The following is a 19,818-nucleotide window of genomic DNA, read 5'->3' on the forward strand; positions in this document are numbered from 1 at the left end:
GACTGTAACGATGCCGACTACATCGTCATGCGTCGAACGACAATTGCCCGCACTGACAAGAATAAACATATTCATTGTAAATTCACAAGAACAAGTTTCTCTGTTCGCGCTCTCTATCATGTCCATAGAAAGAGATCTGTTGCTGCAGATGAAAGTTCAAAATTCATTTATCGATGACATTACTGCAGAGTGCTGCAAGAAAAACCGCAGAGCGGAGTTTCACTGCAGATGAAACCATGGTGAGTGGACAATCACACATCACACACACACACATACAGCTGGTAAGTTTCATGTTGCATGCCTTATCAATACTTTCAGGATACGCCCCTGGATAGGCTGGAGGGAAATATTCTGAGGTATCAAATGGTTCAAATGGCTCTGAGCACTATGCGACTTAACTTCTGAGGTCATCAGTCGCCTAGAACTTAGAACTAATTAAACCTAACTAACCTAAGGACATCACACACACCCATGCCCGAGGCAGGATTCGAACCTGCGACCGTAGCGGTCGCTCGGCTCCAGACAGTAGCGCCTAGAACCGCACGGCCACTCCGGCCGGCTCTGAGGTATCAAGCAACAGATAACACCGTGCAGCAGTGAAAACGTAAATAATATGAAAGAAGCTAATTCTTATCAGTTCAATCGTGCTGATAACAAATATCACAAAGAAAACTGGACCTTAGTTCTAGTTTTGTTTTGCAACGGCGAATAAAAGAAAGAATTTTTTGTAAGTATAATAAAAATATTACTCAACTTTCATGTTATATCACTTTAGAACCTTACTTCAGTCAGTTAATACAGATGATAGCGACTGTAATTTATCCTTAATTTTCGTCCTAAAGTGATTAATATAACTCACGAAAATTTTCTAAGGAAAAGAAATCGCAAAAGCGAGGCCTGTAAGTACTTTAGGAAAAAATTACCTCAACAGAGCAAATCAAAAGTCGAAGAGCTATTTTCGCTGGCCCATAGATTCGAAAGCTTTTCAGAGATAGTTTGACGAAATGTCAAATAACGATGAGAAGGCTACCTTGGAAGGTGTCACAAATGCTTGGTTCCATGTATTAGGAAATAAGAGAATCTCCTTATATAATTGTAAGGAGACTGTTTGTGGACTGCTGCTATGTTATGAAAACCTTGACAGTAACATGTCTCTGACATACACTTTCTCGATATCTGTCTCGACTTCTGTCCTGAAAATTAAGGAGCATTTTCTGGCGGGCATGGGGAGCTGTTTCATCAGGATAATGCACTCAGGGAGAACAGGTGTGCAGGGAAGTGTCCTCCTTCTGTTGTGTCAGGCTACTGCTGAACTACTGCTAGGGATATTCCTGATGTAATGTGCTGTGTTGGCAGAAGAGCCAACACCGTATTGCTAGAGGAGGCCGAAATGCACGCGTTTAATTACACGCAGACTGGCGTGAGGTCTGGAACAGGTCAGAGAAATAAGACTAGCAAAACAGGAGGTAAACTGGTAGAATACTTAACTTGAATCCACAATTGGTGAACATCTCTCTTGACTGTACATAATTTCCATTTCAATATAAACTGGTAATGGCGCCTTGCTAGGTCGTAGCAAATGACGTAGTTGAAGGCTATGCTAACTATCGTCTCGGCAAATGAGAGCGTATTTGTCAGTGTAGCATCGCTAGCAAAGTCGGCTGTACAACTGGGGCGAGTGCTAGGAAGTCTCTCTAGACCTGCCGTGTGGTGGCGCTCGGTCTGCAATCACTGACAGTGGCGACACGCGGGTCCGACGTATACTAACGGACCGCGGCCGATTTAAAGGCTACCACCTAGCAAGTGTGGTGTCTGGCGGTGACACCACATAATGCATAAGCGATAAGCCACACGATAACGCAGAGCCAATTTATAGTTCGATTAAATGTTATTCACAATGCCGGGCTGAAACACTGATGACAGTAAAAGTGTTTTTGTACTGAATATTAAACATTATTCTTAATTTCGCTATTCATTATAAATTTATGGACTGCTTGTGTATGTTTCATAATTTCTGTATGGAATTATTGAAAAACATTCGGAAGAATGATTTTTTCTTTGGTTTAATGTAGTAATTCTGTGAGCTGATGTTTACTGAATTTTGTCAGTGCAAGTGTTTTATACCATACAGGCGAATTTGCGTCTGAGGTTTTCAGCGTTACCCGTAAATAGTTATTTGCAGCAAAACAGCTTCTCAGTACTCATCTTTACATATCTCATGTAATTCAGCTATGCACTAGGTTTGATCTAGTTTGAGTATCTACTCGAAACAGATGAATGCTCTCTATTTTCGAAAGCAGACGTTAAGGGTCGAATAGAGGTTTCTTTTCATGTATCTCTACAAAACTGCCGTCATGCGCAGCATATAGTATGACATCATGGTTGGTTGAAAGTATAAAATCTTTAAAAAGTGTCGGAAAGGTAGGCTTTGATTAGTATTAGAGGGATTAGAAAGGAATGCAAAAAAGAAGCGGCTGCGGTACTCAAAGGATGCATATGTGATTAACATCACATCCTAAATAGATGTTTGAACCGTAATTTTCATTCGGGAACAAGAATCTGATTTTAAATAATGTACCAGGATATTAGTGGATACGCTCGCGAGATATCATTCCAGAAGTGTTGAGAGCAATCTAAAGCATTCACTGTTAACGTTGCACTTCCGTTCTGCAGAGAAGTGTAGTTAAGCCATCCCTCGTGACATAAACGCCTTAGTTTTATTTTCTGTAGCCCCAGTGCTGACTCATCTTCTCAGGCCGGTATAAACTTTATGCCATGTGTGCGGACCGAAATGTTACAGCCATACTGTGACAGGCAACGTTCATCCTTAATGGGCGTGACGTAGTAAGTGACATCGTTCGGTTTGTACTTCACGTTTACGTCGTAATTCCATGAAAGGCGAGAGGCTCAGTCCTTGCACTGTTGACGCAAAGCAGAGACGCCTCAAAGTGTACCTTCACCATGTCGAAGCTGACTTGCGACTACCAAACTTTTCTATGGAGAACACGTTACATCTGTGTGTGTGTGTGTGTGTGTGTGTGTGTGTGTGTGTGTGTGTGTGTGTTAGGCATTGCGTTTAGTGTTTGGTGACGTGTATCGCGACTCATGTAATACAAGATAAATTGAATTAGCTACACTACTCGCCGTATAGAAAATAAAACAGACACTATTGCAAGTTATTTTAATTTAAAAATAACGCACCGTGGTTAGGCATCATCAGATTATCTAAAAGGAAAAAGGATTAACTTTCCTTTACTTTATGTCTATGGTCACAAATTTTTTCTCATCAGACTACCGGTTTCGGTCTATAATGACCATCTTCAGGTGTGTTTTATAAAAACATGTCCTAAAATTATATATGTATTTGACGATGCTGGGGCTAATTTTGTGTTTAACATTTGACGATGCCACTATGGCTGCAGTACATTAGGACATGTTTTTATAAAACAGTTCTGAAGATGGTCATTATAGACCGAAAGCGGTAGTCTGATGACAAAAATTTTGTGACCACAGACGTAAAGTAAAGGTAATTTATTCTATATTCGGGTCACTATTTTATTCGCGACCATGTCGCAGCTTATGAGAAGAAAAAGGAGGCTAATAAAATAACTCTGCTGTAAACGTTGTAAGCCATGGTTCTAACCAACACGAATAACTTAATTGAAACCGTAAATAACACTCAAGTAAACTGTCAAATGAAAGTATTCTCATACTCTAACCTAAGACCTATTCCGTGTGTACCACTGGCTCTAGACCTTCTTTTTATCGTCCTTTTATATGGTTATAATGTGTATTAATCCTATGATCACCATTTTGGCACTCAAATGTTAAGGTTTTTTATTGACCTGTATGAATATTCACTATATCTGTGTGGTTTTTGAACGTACGTTTATTTAGTGCAGTGCCACAGCATTCTGCCACTCACGCAGATGTATGTTTTTAAGAATTGTAACAGTTTCATTCTAATTTTACAGCTGCTTTATTTAGTTATTTAATTATTCATGGACGCTGCTTTTTTATGCTTCATCCATGTCGTACTTGCCTGCTAACTTTCAATCTTATTGTCGTTTACCGCATTACTGTTAACCAAGTATTTACAGTAAGTAAAGTACTACAGCTAAGCTCCTCCTACTACTTTACCATCGACGGCATTAAACCCAAATATTCACTCTCTTTTTCTTCTTTGCTTCAAACAATAGTACAATAAGGAAACAATAAATATCTAGGATATTTCTAGATATGATTCTCTCAAAAGCTGGAGCAAGTAAGAAGGGAAGATATGATTCAAATGAAAAGATCCTCGAGAGATCAGAAGAGACAGATTAATTGTGTCAGTAACCCGCCGGGGAAAACTAACTGAATTAGTTGAATCTTTAGAAAGGGGCCTGTACTCGACGATGTCACTAATTTGTAAAAGGCTTTTTGTCGTGGAAGAAGAAGTCGCCCCCACACTTATAAAAAAATGATCTAAATTATTAATATAAATGAACACGAAAATTCACAAATCTTTCACCTGCATTGGTCATTACGCATTATACTCAGAGGCACTCAGAGGCATACCTAGAATCTGACTGTGGAAGGGAAAAGGGGGGGGGGGCAGAGCATATCAGTTTCGTGGAAGAGGGCAAACGTATCAGAGGATATGTCATTTTATGTGTTTACAAAATAGTCACATAAAAAAGACAGCTTGGCCGTATGAGCCCACTTATCAATATGATGTTGCACCCCATGTGGCCTGAATGCATTCACTGGTTTTGTTGGGAAGGCTCGTAAAGCTGATGAATGTCGTTGCTGTTATATCCTCACATGAGACAAGTTGGTTACAGATTTTATGACTGGTCCAAGATACACTATAGTCGACATAATCGTCTTGAGAGATTTAGCAACGATGTATAAAATTACGATTATTCTCATTTATTTTTCCGTCTCAATTGCACATTTTTAATTAGATTACACGTTTCGATCACTCTGGACTATCTTAAGATCTAATTAGGTGCGTCAGCAGAATGACCTGTCTATTCAGACTACAAAAAAATGGTTCAAATGGCTCTAAGCACTATGGGATTTAACATCTCAGGTCATCAGTCCCCTAGAACTTAGAACTACTTAAGGGGCTCCGGAAAGGCTCAAAATCATGAAAAGTTCAATTTTTACTTTTTTGCGTTTTCTGAATCTGCAGACTATTACCTTTTAATAGATATATAATTTATTCAATTCCGAAGACTACAACTATTTTTAAATTTTTTTTGAAATGTGTTCTACATGGGCGTGACCCACTGTGGCGCTGTTAAACTGCTGTCAAATGGTGTTATTATTAACGTCCGTGTTCATCAGGTACATTTTAGTGATGTGAGATAAAGTATGTGTTGTGGCTAACCTGTGATGGTTCAATATATATCGCTGGTGTGATTGTCGATTGTTTCATGTTTATTTACTCTGTCGTTATCTCGAAAATATTCGTAATTAATTCTGTTTCTTGAGTCTCTGTTTTGTTGAAGTATAATAATGAGTAAAAGTAAAGTTATTAGAAATCCTCTGAAGGCTTTTATGAAAAGGAGAAATGTTGGAAAGCCAAAGGTATGTGTTATTACTGTAAACAATAAAGACGATGAAAATCGCTAACATAGCTTGTGTCCCAAAGAAGAAGACAGTTGGTGTAAATATAACAAAGGATTGTTAACTGGTGAAGTGTACACTCATAAGCATAGTCCGCCTCATGGAATAATGGAGGTGATAAAACCTATTTTCAGAGACTTAGCAGCACCTGAACTGTTGAAAAAGTGTATTCACGGAAAAACTCAAAACCCCAATGAAAGTGTAAATAGTGTTATATGGTCGAGAATCCCCAAGACTGTATTTGTTGGAATAGAAACACTTCACTTTGGTGTGTATGATGCTGTTGCGACTTTCAATGATGGTAACATTGTAAGGTGCAAGGTATTTAGAAATATGGGAATGAAGATAGGTTCTAACATGGTACGAGCGATGCTTGCTTTAGACAAGGAACGCCTTCGGGCTGCAGACAGGGCTGTAAAGAGTCTAGAAATACAAGCAAGAGTAAACAGGAGGAGGAACAAGAGGAAGCTGGAGGAGGAGTTTGCAGAGGATGAAGATAATCCATCCTATGGACCTGGAATGCACTAAAAAGTTAATCCAATCTTTGTCGCTCGATTCCCAAAACTTTTATTTTCTCATACTAATTACATGTTTTCTAAGGATCTTCCAAACATATTTGTTTCAAACTTTCAGTAAATGTTACACACTACCTTCTGCATAATTTAACACAGCCTTTTTCCAAAAAACTGTATATTTTTGAATATATAAATAAAAAATTGCAAAAAAATGTTGTGAATTTTCATTACAATTGAAAAAAAATCTTCTTTAATAACTGAACTAAAATTTTGTAAAATCCCTGTGTTAAGTTGTAGCCCATATTCCAATAAATAATCTGTAAAAATTTCATCTTCCTACCTCAAATACTTTGTGAGGAAAGATGTAATTTATAAGCGTTATTTTAACATTGCAAGCATAGGGCGTTCCGGAGCCCCTTAAACCTAACTAACCTAAGGACATCACACACATCCATACCCGAGACAGGATTCGAACCTGCGACCATAGCGGTCGCGCGGTTCCAGACTGAAGCGCTTAGAACCGCTCGGCCACCAACGGCCGACTCAGAACTACATATCAGAGCAATGTTTAGGTGCAACTGAGACGGAACGATAAATGAGAATTATCGTAATGGCCCGTGGCATTGTGGATGCTGACAATGGGGTGCAATTGACGTCCTAGCTGATCCTACACGTACTGTATCGAAGACAGATCTGGCGACTACCTCTATATCAGATTACATAGAAGCACGCGGCATGTCAGGACGAGCGTTATCCCGCTGAAAAATGACTCTACGTGATGGCATAGTGTATTAACAGTTATGGTGATTACTTTTGAAATAATCCACAGTTTTCTTACCATTTTCTCCGTCTACCTCGTTTCCATTTGACTGCCCCTTATACTTCGCTGTGGATCGCAGATTATCGATGCAGGCGTATAAACCAACCGTCCAAAAATTACCAAGTGTGATTTTGTTCCTGGCGTGTAAGCGATGTCAGCGCAGTAGCTACTGTAGCAGATTGAACTAACAACCGTAAACAACAGATATGTGTTCGACCAGACAGTTGTAATCGTGCAGTGTCAAGTAAGCGGACCTGTGCCAACGCTGATGTATCACGAATCACAAAAGAGCAACATATTTAAATGTAGTGTTCAAGAGATTCTCCAGAATGTTTAGAAGAAGAGAGAAACGTATGCAAAGTCTGTGCCTCACACCGCCACTCCCGATCCAATACGTTAACACGTGGACGCCTGCTTGACAGAAAAACAAAACGCGGACAGCTTTTTTTATCTTGGAAATAATCACAGCGTGTGAGTAGACATGGTATTATCAGTACTAACCCACCACAAAACGACGATGTGCAGAAATTTACATGAAGGGTCAGTGCTTTGACGACATCACCGAAATCCAAACCACTGTAACGCGCCAGTTGAACAACATCGCAAAGGACTTCTCTGAGAGTTTAATATAGTTGTATGATCGTTCTGTGCGTTGTAATCAGTAAGTGGAACCAAGTGGGTATAATTTGTATTACGTCATACAGTGGGAAGTACCGTCCGTATATTTACGGTGGTTTGCCGAGTATAAAAGTACAACGCAAACAGTTGAACTGTTCTTTTCTTGCCTCCTAAATTTACTCTTTGAATGTTGTGGTATTCACTCCCTAGACCTACCGGATGCTGTACGTATTGTGAGGTAGGATGTGAGGCGGAATTTTTCACTCCGCTATCGCCGCTCCTCTTCATACGGCAAGTAGAGAGGCACAGTACAACGGCCACCCGACGTGGAGAGCAATGGAGAACCGATAGAGGAAACGCTTCGACGTTCCCTTTGTTCCCGGCCATTGGTGGCAGCACTAGTTTGCAGGTCTGTCAGGAAAAACCTACAAAAAAGTACCTATCATGCACCCAGTAAAGCGCCTGGTTTCGACACCGGATATCGGAAAATTTGTCGTATACTGCGGCTAAGGGCACTTGGGAGCCAGCTTAACGTTCTCTCCGCATGTGCAAGAATTCTTCACAACACGTTTGATTTATTATTGTTAATATTATTACTGTCGTTGTTATTATTGTTACCACTTTATTACACAAGCAGGAACTGACAGAAGTGAACGGATTATAGTAAATTCAAGAGTTAGAAAACGACGTACCCTATAGCCTACTCATTTTAATGTGTATATTGACGACATTTTAAAGAAATAGAAATTTCTAGCAGATTCAGGAATTAAATTATCAAACAGTGTCTATTCAGAAACACTTTTATCTGCAGACGATCAAATAATTTTCAAACGGGTGAGACAGAGCTACAGAAATTCGTTTATAATCTATGTAAAATAAATAATTTTAAAATCTCAGTTAATAAAACGAAAATGTTAGCTTTTAAAGGGAATGTCCAGTCAGATAAGAGATTGTACTAGAAAACAACATTTGAAAGTAAGTATTGAATTTCGAATTCCTTGGCTGTGACATAAGTTTTTATAATGAGACAAGAACATTGAGCCAAACGATAGCACATTTAGAGGTATATGTGGCATCATTCAAAGAACTTTCAAAAATAAATTCAAGAAAGAAGCGGAAATGAAACTTTATAAAGTAATGGTTCAAAAACCTCAAAAAAAAATACAATCGGCAGAAATTAGATTCTTAGAGAGAGTTAAAGGATGTACGAGGACGAATAGGATACGAAATGAAGATATTAGGAAATAACTAAATAATTACAGAATTACCGCATAATAAAATATGAAATTCGACTGATCACTTACAAAGAACGGAAAATATCAGACTCCCCAAGTCAGCGTTGGATTACATTCCCATGAGAATTAGACGTCGAGGTCGACCCACGACACACTGAAGACGACTGTTAAGCCCAAAGGGGCAAGAATGCCTAAACGATGGAGTAGAGAACAAGACTCTTATGGAAATACTGCAGGAGCATAGACATGACAGTTCACTGCCCAGATTTAGCAGACATTAAAGCGACCTTTTCCATTTTATTACGTACAGCTACAAAACTAATGAATGAATTAAGAACCCGAATGTGCAAGGAGTGCTTCATTCTTTCAATTTCTCGCCCCTCTCATACTAGGATGGACTGCAATGAAGGGAATATGGCTCTAAGGCCACAAATAATCGTATAATATTGAAAAAATCATTTATTTATGGAGTTTTCTAAATTAATCAAATTGTGATTTCACACACATAAACTGAAAAAAAAACTGACGAAACACTTCACAGCACAAGAATTAGATCGATAATATAACGACCGTCGATATAATTAATACCTGTGCAGGCTTATAAATATTTTTAAAAAAGTCATTTTTATGTAACACTAGGGGTGGCTAGTAAATAAACCTTTATTTGCAACGACTTTCAAGCGATCCGATTATCTTCATCAGGCGAATTGCATATGATGGTATTGTATAGATGTGCTTTTCTTCAGATCGTTATGGTCGGTCTTCATAATTTAGACACTATATAAACAAACTAAACTTGTCCTAGCCTTGTTGAGCATACAGTTAACGCCATTGTCGTAGTGGTTTAAGAAATACGGGCATAAATTGAAATCAAAATAACAAGTTGCAATATAGTCGCGCAAAAAATATGGATCCAGGAAGTGCATAACATCATCATTATCCAAATGCCAAAAACTAATTCTTCCGCATTGCGTTTCTTGCCATTTTTATTTTTCAGTCCGTCAGTATTTAACACACAACTTTATCCTAGCTTGTCTGGTTTCTGCTGGTAATGAATTTGCCCTCTTGTTTGTTACGAACGCCGCGAAGGGGCAACTTAGTGGAGAGGTTGTCATCTTAGTGCCTGTGAGATCCCACGATTTTCATTCTGGGTTTACTCCCCTAGGCTCTTCTGCTCCCTGTTGTGTTGGAACAGACCTATTCCACCTACTGGATTTTGATCAATTAGATAAGACTAGACGAGCAAAATGAAACACATGCTCGGGCCTCGTAAACTAATGCAGTCGGGGCGAAAAAAGCAAGAGCTAATCGAAAGAGGCCGATAGGAAAGAAAAAGAAGTAAGTAGAAGCAATTTCGGTTTCAGCTAAGGGCCATGTGGTTGCCTACCACGTTTTGTTTGGCCCCTCGCCTAACGATAAGTGTGGCATTAGTGAACCTGCCGGGAGCATACCTCCCGTCAGCTTAGCTCTGTGACTACTGAGCCACACTAACCTTTTGACAACGTTAAGGTGGTGATTCATGAAGAGTACTCTATGTTTCTTCTACTCCAGTCTTTGATAACAAATTTTTGGCCATAGACTTGTGGAGGATTAATAAGAAAGAAGCACATAAATAACTCGAAATAAGATAATATATTATGAAATCATTTACAGCTACAGCCCACGATGCTTTTATTACGATAGCTGAAGCAGAAAATGAAGTGCGAACAGCCAGGCTTCTCCTCGCTGCTCTCAAAAAAATTTGAAAGCTGCGTCTTCTTTTACTACTCCAGCATTTACACACAAACTCGTCGACATTTATATCGATACAAATATTGATACACACATATGGAAAATAAATTTTTTTGAAAAGGGTATTACAGAGTATCGATTATAGTCAGTGATGACCACCCTGAGATTTGCAGAAGAACGTAACTAATGGGCAGTCTACACATTAAAACAATGAAGTATGAGGTAATGAAAAGAATTACTTTCATACATGTAGAATAAATGCACTTGACGTATGACGAAGCGTACCTATATAAAAATCTCCTAACGTAATTCAGTTATAAAGCCTTCGTCAAAGAATACAAATGTAATTGACTATGCACCGTCGATCATCATTAAAAATAAGTCGCGATTTAAGCCACAGTGTCGGCAGGGTCATCATGTGAACAGTGCTATGATTCACAAGACTCTGGGGTGCAGCTGCCGCAAAAATCAGTTCTGTTATAAGCAGTTAAGTGAAAATGTACAGCTAGGTAAAATCTATTCCGTGAATATACAGTGAAGCGCCAAATAAACTGGTATAGGCATGCGTATTTAAGAACAGTGATACGTAAACAGGTAGAATACGGCGCTGCGGTCGGCAACGCCTATATAAGACAAGTGTCTGGCGCAGTTGTTAGACAGGTTACTGCTGCTACAATGGCAGGTTATCAAGATTTAAGTGATCTTGAATGTTGTGTTATAGTCGGCGCACGAGCAATAGCATCTCCGAGGTAACGATGAAATGGGGATTTTCCCGTACGACCATTTCACGAGTGTACCCTGAATATTAGGAATCCGGTAAAAGATCAAATCTCTGACATTGCTGCGGCCGGAAAAAGATCCTGCAAGAACTCAACGCAACATCATCGATATGGGCTTTCGGAGCCGAAGGCGCACTCGTGTACCCTTGATGACTGCACGACACAAAGCTTTAAGCCTCACTTGGACCCATCAGCACCGACATTGGACCGTTGATGACTGGAAACATGTTGCCTGGTTGGTCGAATTTCGTTTCAAATTGTATCGAGCGATGGATGTGTACGGGTATGGAGCAACCTCACGAATCCATGGACGCTGCATATCAGCAGGGGACTGTTGAAGCTGGTGTAGGCTCTGTAATGGTGTGGGGCGTGTGCAGTTGGAGTGATTCGGGACATCTGATACGTCTACATACGACTCTAACAGGTGACACGCACATATGCATCTTGTCTGATCACCTGCTTCCATTCATGTGCATTGTGCACTCCGATGGACGTGGGCAGTTCCATCAGGACAATGCAACACTCCACACGTCCAGAATTGCTACAGACTGGCTCCAGGAACACTCTTGTGAGTTTAAACTCTTTCGCTGGTAAGCTTACTCCACAGACATGAACGTCATTGAGCATACCTGGGATTCCTTGCAACGTGATCTTCAGAAGAGATCTCCACCACTTCATGCTCTTACGGATTTATGGACAGCCCTGCAGGATTCATAGGGTGTTAGTTTCCTCCAGCACTACTCCAGACATTAGTCGAGTCCATGCCACGTCGTGTTGCGACACTTCTACGCGCTCGCGGGGACCTTACACGATATAGGCAGGTCTACCTGTTTCTTTGGATGACAATATGATATCCTGAAACATATTGCCGTAATTTTAAGTGACAAGTTATAACACGCTCAAGTACAGTTTAAAGCGTCTAACAAAATGCGATAAAAACGATCGAATAACGAGCCAAAAGAAGACAAACGAATGAAACATAAATGAGACAGTCGGACAAAAGAATAACGCGAGCAGCATAGAAATAAAGCATACGCCTGTTGCATCTACACAAGATAACAATCGAGCAAGGTGTACATAACAGAGGCGTGAAATAACATTGTAAGAGGTATTGTCAAACGAAGCAAAGTAGGCATTGTGAAATATGACTATGGTGGTAATGGGATCTGAACCCGCCAGTTCACGGTCTGGAGCCCAGCAGTTAATAGCGGCGCCATCCCGTAAAGTGCGGAAATTGCCTTAAACTGTTGGGGCTCTCAGGGCCAGGGGTCAGTGTTGCGAAGTTCTGCCTGCTGCTCTCAGGAGGGCGTGGCGGACGTTAAGTGCTTCCTCAATCTGGGCACGGCTCGATTTCGATATCGGAACCGTTAGCAACTTTCCCACCTGCTCGCGGAAACGGCGGAGCAGCTGGAAAATTAAATACTAAAACGAAGTTTGAATTAAATATCTTACAGCAAATTAATAGACTACAGAGTCAGTAATTCTAATATAGTGTTTAACAGTGTATTATATTTAAATTCTTATCTTGCGGTTTGAACATCAATTATTATTGACATTTAAAACGAGATGGGACTATTTTTATTCATATGCCTGGAACACCTACACACTACGATAAAAAGACGCTCATACTTGACACAGAATTAATCACTAGATGTTACAAGAGTCTATCCTGCCAGTATAAAAGGAGATTTAGAGTATTTTGTTGTCAACAGAGAAATAATAACAGCAAAACAGGTCCATCAAGAGAGGTCATTGACTTAGAACGTGGATCAGTCAGTGGATGTCACCTGACAAATCCACGACGGAGATTTCAACCCTCTAAAGCTGCTCAAGTCGACTATTGGTGATCTGATCGCGAAGGGGAAAAGCGAAAGGACAACCACTGCTAAACAAAGACCAGAAAGATTTCATGTACTGAAGAATATGGACTGTCGAGTATTGCGGAGCGTGTTGGTAAAATACCTCATGAAATCAGTGGAAGGAATGACTCGTGAGGTCCAAAGCGTTACTAGCAATCCAGCCAGCTAAGGGAATGGAATACAACGGCTCTTCCTCATAACCCACACATTTCTGCAGTCAAGTGTAGTGCCAACAGTGAGGTACGAATGAGGTGGCGTTATGATGGATGTTTTTCGTGGATAGGGCATGGTACACTTATTACGCTTAAGAAATGCTAAATGTGGAAACATGTGAATACATTTTACAGCATTATGTACTGCATACAGTAGAGGAAATGTTCGGAGACGATGACTGTATCAGCATGAAATGCACCCTGCAAAAGGCAGCCACTGTGGAGCGGTGGTTTGTGGAGAATGGCACTCCTGACATGACTAGCCTGCTCAGAACACCGTCCTGAACCCAATGTGTTAGAGAGTCAACAACGTTCCAGACCCCAGAGTCCGATGTTGCTGTCTTCTCTGGTTTCGGCTGCCATTCTCGCAGAGGCATTCAGACGCCCCACTGAAAATGTCCACAATAGAGTTCGTCATAAAGGCAAAGGGTAGACGTACCTCATATTAATGTCCAGCAATAGGTGTCCGGATTCTTTCGATCAACTAGTGTATACCACCTGTCTGCAGCCATAGCTAAATGATCAGCCCAGATGAATGCCATATGAAGGACCAGGGTTCGGTTCTTGGTACTTCCAAGGATTTTTCCTTTGTGAGAGTACTGGTATGGGGGTGCACTCAGCCTCGTGATGCCAACTGATGAGCTACCTGAAAGAGGAGTGGCGGCGTCACGATCTGGAAAATCGGTAAAACGACCGGAAGGGTGGAGTGCCGTGCACAGCGCATTAGCATGACGCTACCAGACATAGGACGTCACGGCGGCCGGTCGACATCCGTTAGGCCTTCAAGGAATGGACGAGGACCTCGTATAACGTATAAATAGAGTGTATATCACCCACTGAATTGCATGCTGGTTCACTTTGAGAGCACAATACGCCAGCCTTTCTGCATGGCATTGATTCAACAAAACCTTGGTAGGATTACGAAGGTATTTGGCAACAAATATCTATGCACCGATCACACAGTTCTAAATCAATGGGCAGGTGCACAACAGTGTCCCACATGTGTACCATCGAGTTCAGATCAGGTAAATATGGTGAGCAAAACGTCAACGTGAGTTCACTATCGTGCTCCTCAAACTAATGTAGCACAATTCCGGCCTTCGACATAGGCAGTTACCCTGGTACTGTCGCCGTCGAGGAAAGCATCAAGCATGAAGTGGCATAGTCCACAGCTGGCATGGTGTCCTGGACTACTGCTACAGATCCTATGGAAGCCTGGATGAATGTCCCCAAAAATAACACTGCCCCACTGGTTTACATCCGTGAGCAGCCGTTCGTGTGATTGATGATGTATCTGGACACGACCATCAGTCTGGCGTAGCAACGAACGTCTTTCATCCGATCAATCATTACGTTCCCACATCACCCTCCCTAATCTCGATCCGATGCCCATAGCAATCCTCAACTGACAACGTCATTGGGTCAACACGTGAACACAAAGCTGTCATCTGCTTCGGAGCATCATGTTGAAAAGTGGCGTCGAAGGGTGTTCTTTGAAACACTTGTCCGTTCACCAGCAGTATATCCTCGGGTCTATCACAGATTCCATTTATTCTGTTTTACGGAGTGGACAAGCCTTTGACCTCAATGTCGTTTGATGAGCCTTGTGTTGAGTACTACTTCACACACAGTGGTAAGGAGAGATAGGCTACAGGGTGGTGCAGCGGCTGCCGTCGTAGAGAAGCTGGACAGGATCATAAATAATTAGCGAACATGTAAATATAGTAACCAAAAGTTTTACTTACCTTGTAGCTTTCTCCAAGCATTGCAAAGAAACTTTATTAAAGCACCAACAGCAATAAAGTCCAGCTATTACAAGAAGCAACTGAAGAGCATCATGCAGTGTGAAGTTTCCACTACTAATGCACAGGCGAAGTGTTGAATGTTGTCTAAGACTGCGACTGTCGAGGGCTGAGGCTGAGAGCGGGCCATGTAGCTGCCGCCGGCCATCCTACATTGTGGCGGTAGAGATCACTCGCAGTCCGAGCCATTGAAGGCAAGGCACAGCGGGCGTGCATCATTGGCTCCGCTGGGTCCCTGAGCGACTGCTACAGGCGTCTGCCTGAAACGTGCATTTCCGTTGCAAACTGTAAGATGCCACTAAGAGTGTATCAGTCTATGATACCACATCTTGGATGTTAAGACCTTGTAATCCACTCCTGTTGTCACAGTATTCAACCACTTCCCATAGATGCCTACAACGGCAGCACGCTGACCAACTTCGCGATTTCCGAGGTGTGCGTCGTTCTCTGGTGCGATGACAGTCTATTTCTGTCAAAGTCGTTTACATCAATTGATTTCCCCATTTGTGGCCCATATCGTTGCTGGACGAATCTTCCATTCATCCCTCCTCTGCTTCCGTACGTTCCTTCCCGCGTCATGTGCCCCCAGCGTTTCCAAGCGGCATTCAGTCTCCCGTAGGGCAGTGGTCATAATCTTTTGTCTATATCTACATCTACGTAGATACTCCGAAAATCACCGTAGGGTGCATGGCGGAGTGTACTCTATACCACTACTAGTCATTTCCTTTCCTGTTCCACTCACAAATAGAACGAGGGAAACACGACTTTCTATATGCTTCCCTAAAGGACCTAATTTCTCGTATCTTACTTTCGTGGTCCTTACCCGCAGCGTATGTTGGCAGCAGTGGAATCATTTGGCAGTATGCCTCAAATGCCGGTTCTCTAAATTTTCTCAGGAATGTTCTTCGAAAGGAACGTCACCTTCCGCCCAGGGATTCCGATTTGAGTTCCCGAAGCATCTCTGTAACACTTACTTGTTGTTCGAACCTACCGGTAACAAATCTAGCAGCCCATATTTGAATTTCTTCGATGTCTTCCTTTAATCCGACCTGGTGCGGATCCCAAACACTCGAGCAGTTTTTAAGAATAGGTCGCGCCACCGTTCTATATGCGGTTTCCTTATTAGAGGAACCACATCTTCCTAAAATTCTCCCAATAAACGGAAGCCGACCATTCGCCTTTCCTCAAGTGCTAGCCCCAGTTCATATCGGTTTGCAACTTTGCCCCCAGACATGTAAACCATGTCTCTGTCGGGGTCGCCATCACCCTGACCATGTGTCTGTGGCACGCAATACACTATTAATGCTGTATCTGAACATTACAGGTTTGCTTTTCCTACCCATCCGCATTAACCTACATTTTCCCACAATTAGAGATAGCTGCCATTGATCATACCACCTAGAAATATTGTCTAAGCCATCATGTATCTTCCTACAGCCACTCAACTTCGATACCTCACCGTACACCACAGTATCATCAGCAAACAACCGCAGGTAACTGCCCACGCCGTGAGCCAAATCATTTATGTATACACAGCAGCCCATTACAAACAGTATTGTAAGGTGCTTAAAAAAGTTATTAGGAAGGCAAAAAGTATGTGGTATGCAGATAGAATAGCTAAGTCTGAGGATAAAATTAAAACCATATGGTCAGTCGTAAAGGAAGTGGCTGGTCTGCAGCGACAGGTCGAGAATATAGAATCAGTGCGTAGTGGGGATGTCCGTGTTACTGATAAGTCGCATATATGTACAGTACTTAATAATCACTTTCTGAATATAGCAGGTGAACTAAATAGAAACCTAGCCCCAACAGGGAATCATATAGCGCTCTTAGAAAAAAGTGTTCCGAGACTGTTACCTGAAATGCTTCTCTATGATACTGACAAGAGGGAGATTGAGGTAATAATTAAATCACTAAAGACCAAGAACTCTCATGGATATGACGGGTTATCTAGCAGAATACTGAAGTATTGTTCCACGTATGTTAGCTCAGTACTTAGCCATATCTGTAACTTTTCCTTTACGAGTGGTCGGTTTCCTGACCGATTAAAGTACTCGGTAGTGAAGCCACTTTATAAAAAGGGAGACAGTGATAATGTTGACAACTATAGACCTATTTCTATGCCATCGGTGTTTGCTAAAGTTATCGAGAAGGTTGTATATACAAGGTTACTGCAGCATTTAAATTCACGTAATTTGCTGTCAAATGTACAGTTTGGTTTTAGAAATGGCTTAACAACTGAAAATGCTATAGTCTCTTTTCTCTGTGAGGTTTTGGACGGATTAAATAAAAGGTTGCGAACGTTAGGTGTTTTTCTTTGATTTAACGAAGGCTTTTGACTGTGTTGACCACAAAATATTACTGCAGAAGTTGGAATATTATGGAGTAAGGGGAGTAGCTTACAATTGGTTCGCCTCCTACTTTAAGAACAGAAAGCAGAAGGTAATCCTCCACAATATTGAGAGTGGTAATGATGTTCAGTCCCAATGGGGCACTGTTAAATGGGGCGTTCCCCAAGGGTCAGTGCTGGGGCCACTGCTGTTTCTTATTTATATAAATGATATGCCTTGTAGTATTACAAGTGATTCAAAAATATTTCTGTTTGCTGATGACACCACCTTGGTAGTGAAGGATCTTGTGTGTAATATTGAAACATTATCAAATAATGTAGTTCATGATATAAGTTCGTGGCTTGTGGAAAATAATTTGATGCTAAATCACAGTAAGACTCAGTTTTTACAGTTTCTAACTCACAATTCAACAAGAACTGACATTTTAATCAGACAGAATGGGCATGTTATAAGCGAGACGGAACAGTTCAAGTTCCTAGGCTTATGGATAGATAGTAAGTTGTTGTGGAAAGCCCATGTTCCGGATCTTGTTCAGAAACTAAATGCCGCTTTATTTACCATTAGAACAGTATCTGAAATAAGTGACATTTCAACACGAAAAGTAGTATACTTCGCATATTTTCATACGCTTATGTCATATGGTATTATTTTTTGGGGTAATTCTTCTGATTCAAAAAGGGTATTTTTGGCTCAAAAACGGGCTGTTCGAGCTATGTATGGTGTAAGTTCGAAAACCTCTTGTCGACCCCTGTTCAATAGTCTGGGAATTTTGACATTGCCCTCACAGTATGTATTTTCTTTAATGTCGTTTGTTGTTAGCAATATTAGCTTATTCCCAAGAGTTAGCAGCTTTCACTCAGTTAATACTAGGCAGAAATCAAATCTGCATGTGGATTGCACTTCCTTGACTCTTGTGCAGAAAGGAGTGCAGTATTCTGCTGCATCCATTTTCAATAAGCTACCACAAGAACTCAAAAACCTTAGCAGTAGCCCAAACACTTTTAAGTCTAAACTGAAGAGTTTCCTCATGGCTCACTCCTTCTATTCTGTCGAGGAGCTCCTGGAAGAGCTAAAAAATTAAGCAAATTCCAGTGTTACATTCTTGATTTTCTTTTTTTAAACTAACTACTTGTCGCCTGAGTATGTTTCTTATATTTCATTTCATTCTGTTTCTACAATCGTGTTATAATTTCATGTATTGACTCGTTCCATGACCATGGAGACTTCTCCTAAATGTGGTCCCACGGAACAATAAATAAATAAATAAAAAAAATAAAAAACAACAGCGGTCCTATCACACTTCCGTGGGGCTCTGCTGACGTTATCCTTGTCTCTGATGAAGATTCGGCGTCGAGGACAACATACTGGGTTCTATTCCTTAAGAAGCCTTCGAGCCACTCACTTATCTATGAACTTATTCCATACGCTCGTACCTTAATTAACAACCTGCGATGGGGGACCGAGTGAAATGCTTTCCGGAAATTTTGAAATATTGAATTTGCAGTGCGTGAGATTCGTTATAAATGCAGTCTAGGTAAGGCACCAATGGCGTAGAGTACCCTTTGAAAACCGAACTGGAATTACATCAGGGCCTGGTGACTTACCTGCTTTCATATCATTCAAGTTTTACTATTCGTCAAGGATGCTTATTACTGTCTCGTCTATTCGGGAGTCTGTCCGATGGTCAAACGAAGGTATTTTTGTTCGATTCTCCAGCGTGAACGATGTTTTGAACGTGAAATTTAAAACTTCAGCTTTCGTTTTGGTATCTTCAACTGCCACACTAGACCCGTCAATTAGGCACTGAATGAAAGCCTTAGACTCACTTAGCGATTATACATAGGATCAGTAGCAGGATACTCTACCGATGCTGTAGAGCTGTGCTTTAGCAACATAGCAGACGGGAGAATATCTATTCGGAAATCATAGAATCGGCGGCAACGAATGAGTGAGTCACTGTGTAGTGCGCGGACAAAACAGTGATTAAGGCAAACGCTCGCAATTGGGTGGAAATCCAGATTCGACCCCCAGGATGGAAAAAAAGTTTAGAATTTTCCTAATGCTTTCATAGAAATGTTACTCTCTAGTGACGCTGAACGCTGCAGTGCTTCATTTTACGCCCAACGTGTGCTATTTTGTGTTCGCAGGACTGTTCCGAACCAGACGGGGACTCCCCAGCAGCTGGTGACGCTGTCGTTGCCGTTGAGGCGACCAGCCCAGCAGGTGATGGCGATCCTGAAGACCCACTTGCTGCCACCACGTTGTCCGCCGCAGGTGAGT

The 19,818-nt window shown here is 41.3% G+C and overlaps 1 protein-coding gene across 2 annotated transcripts in view; it reads left to right on the forward strand.

The window, feature by feature from the left end:
- LOC126235920 (adenylyl cyclase 78C-like) overlaps nucleotides 1–19,818 on the forward strand; it is a 751,097-nt gene that overhangs the window by 118,556 nt on the left and 612,723 nt on the right. For both annotated transcript variants that reach the window (XM_049944876.1, XM_049944877.1), the window contains exon 2: nucleotides 19,686–19,812. The gene's annotated coding sequence lies outside the window, so the exon portion shown is untranslated. The remainder of the gene's footprint in view (nucleotides 1–19,685; nucleotides 19,813–19,818) is intronic.

This window comes from Schistocerca nitens, chromosome 2, assembly GCF_023898315.1.
Source record: "Schistocerca nitens isolate TAMUIC-IGC-003100 chromosome 2, iqSchNite1.1, whole genome shotgun sequence".
In the NCBI taxonomy this organism is placed as follows: Eukaryota; Metazoa; Arthropoda; class Insecta; order Orthoptera; family Acrididae; genus Schistocerca; species Schistocerca nitens.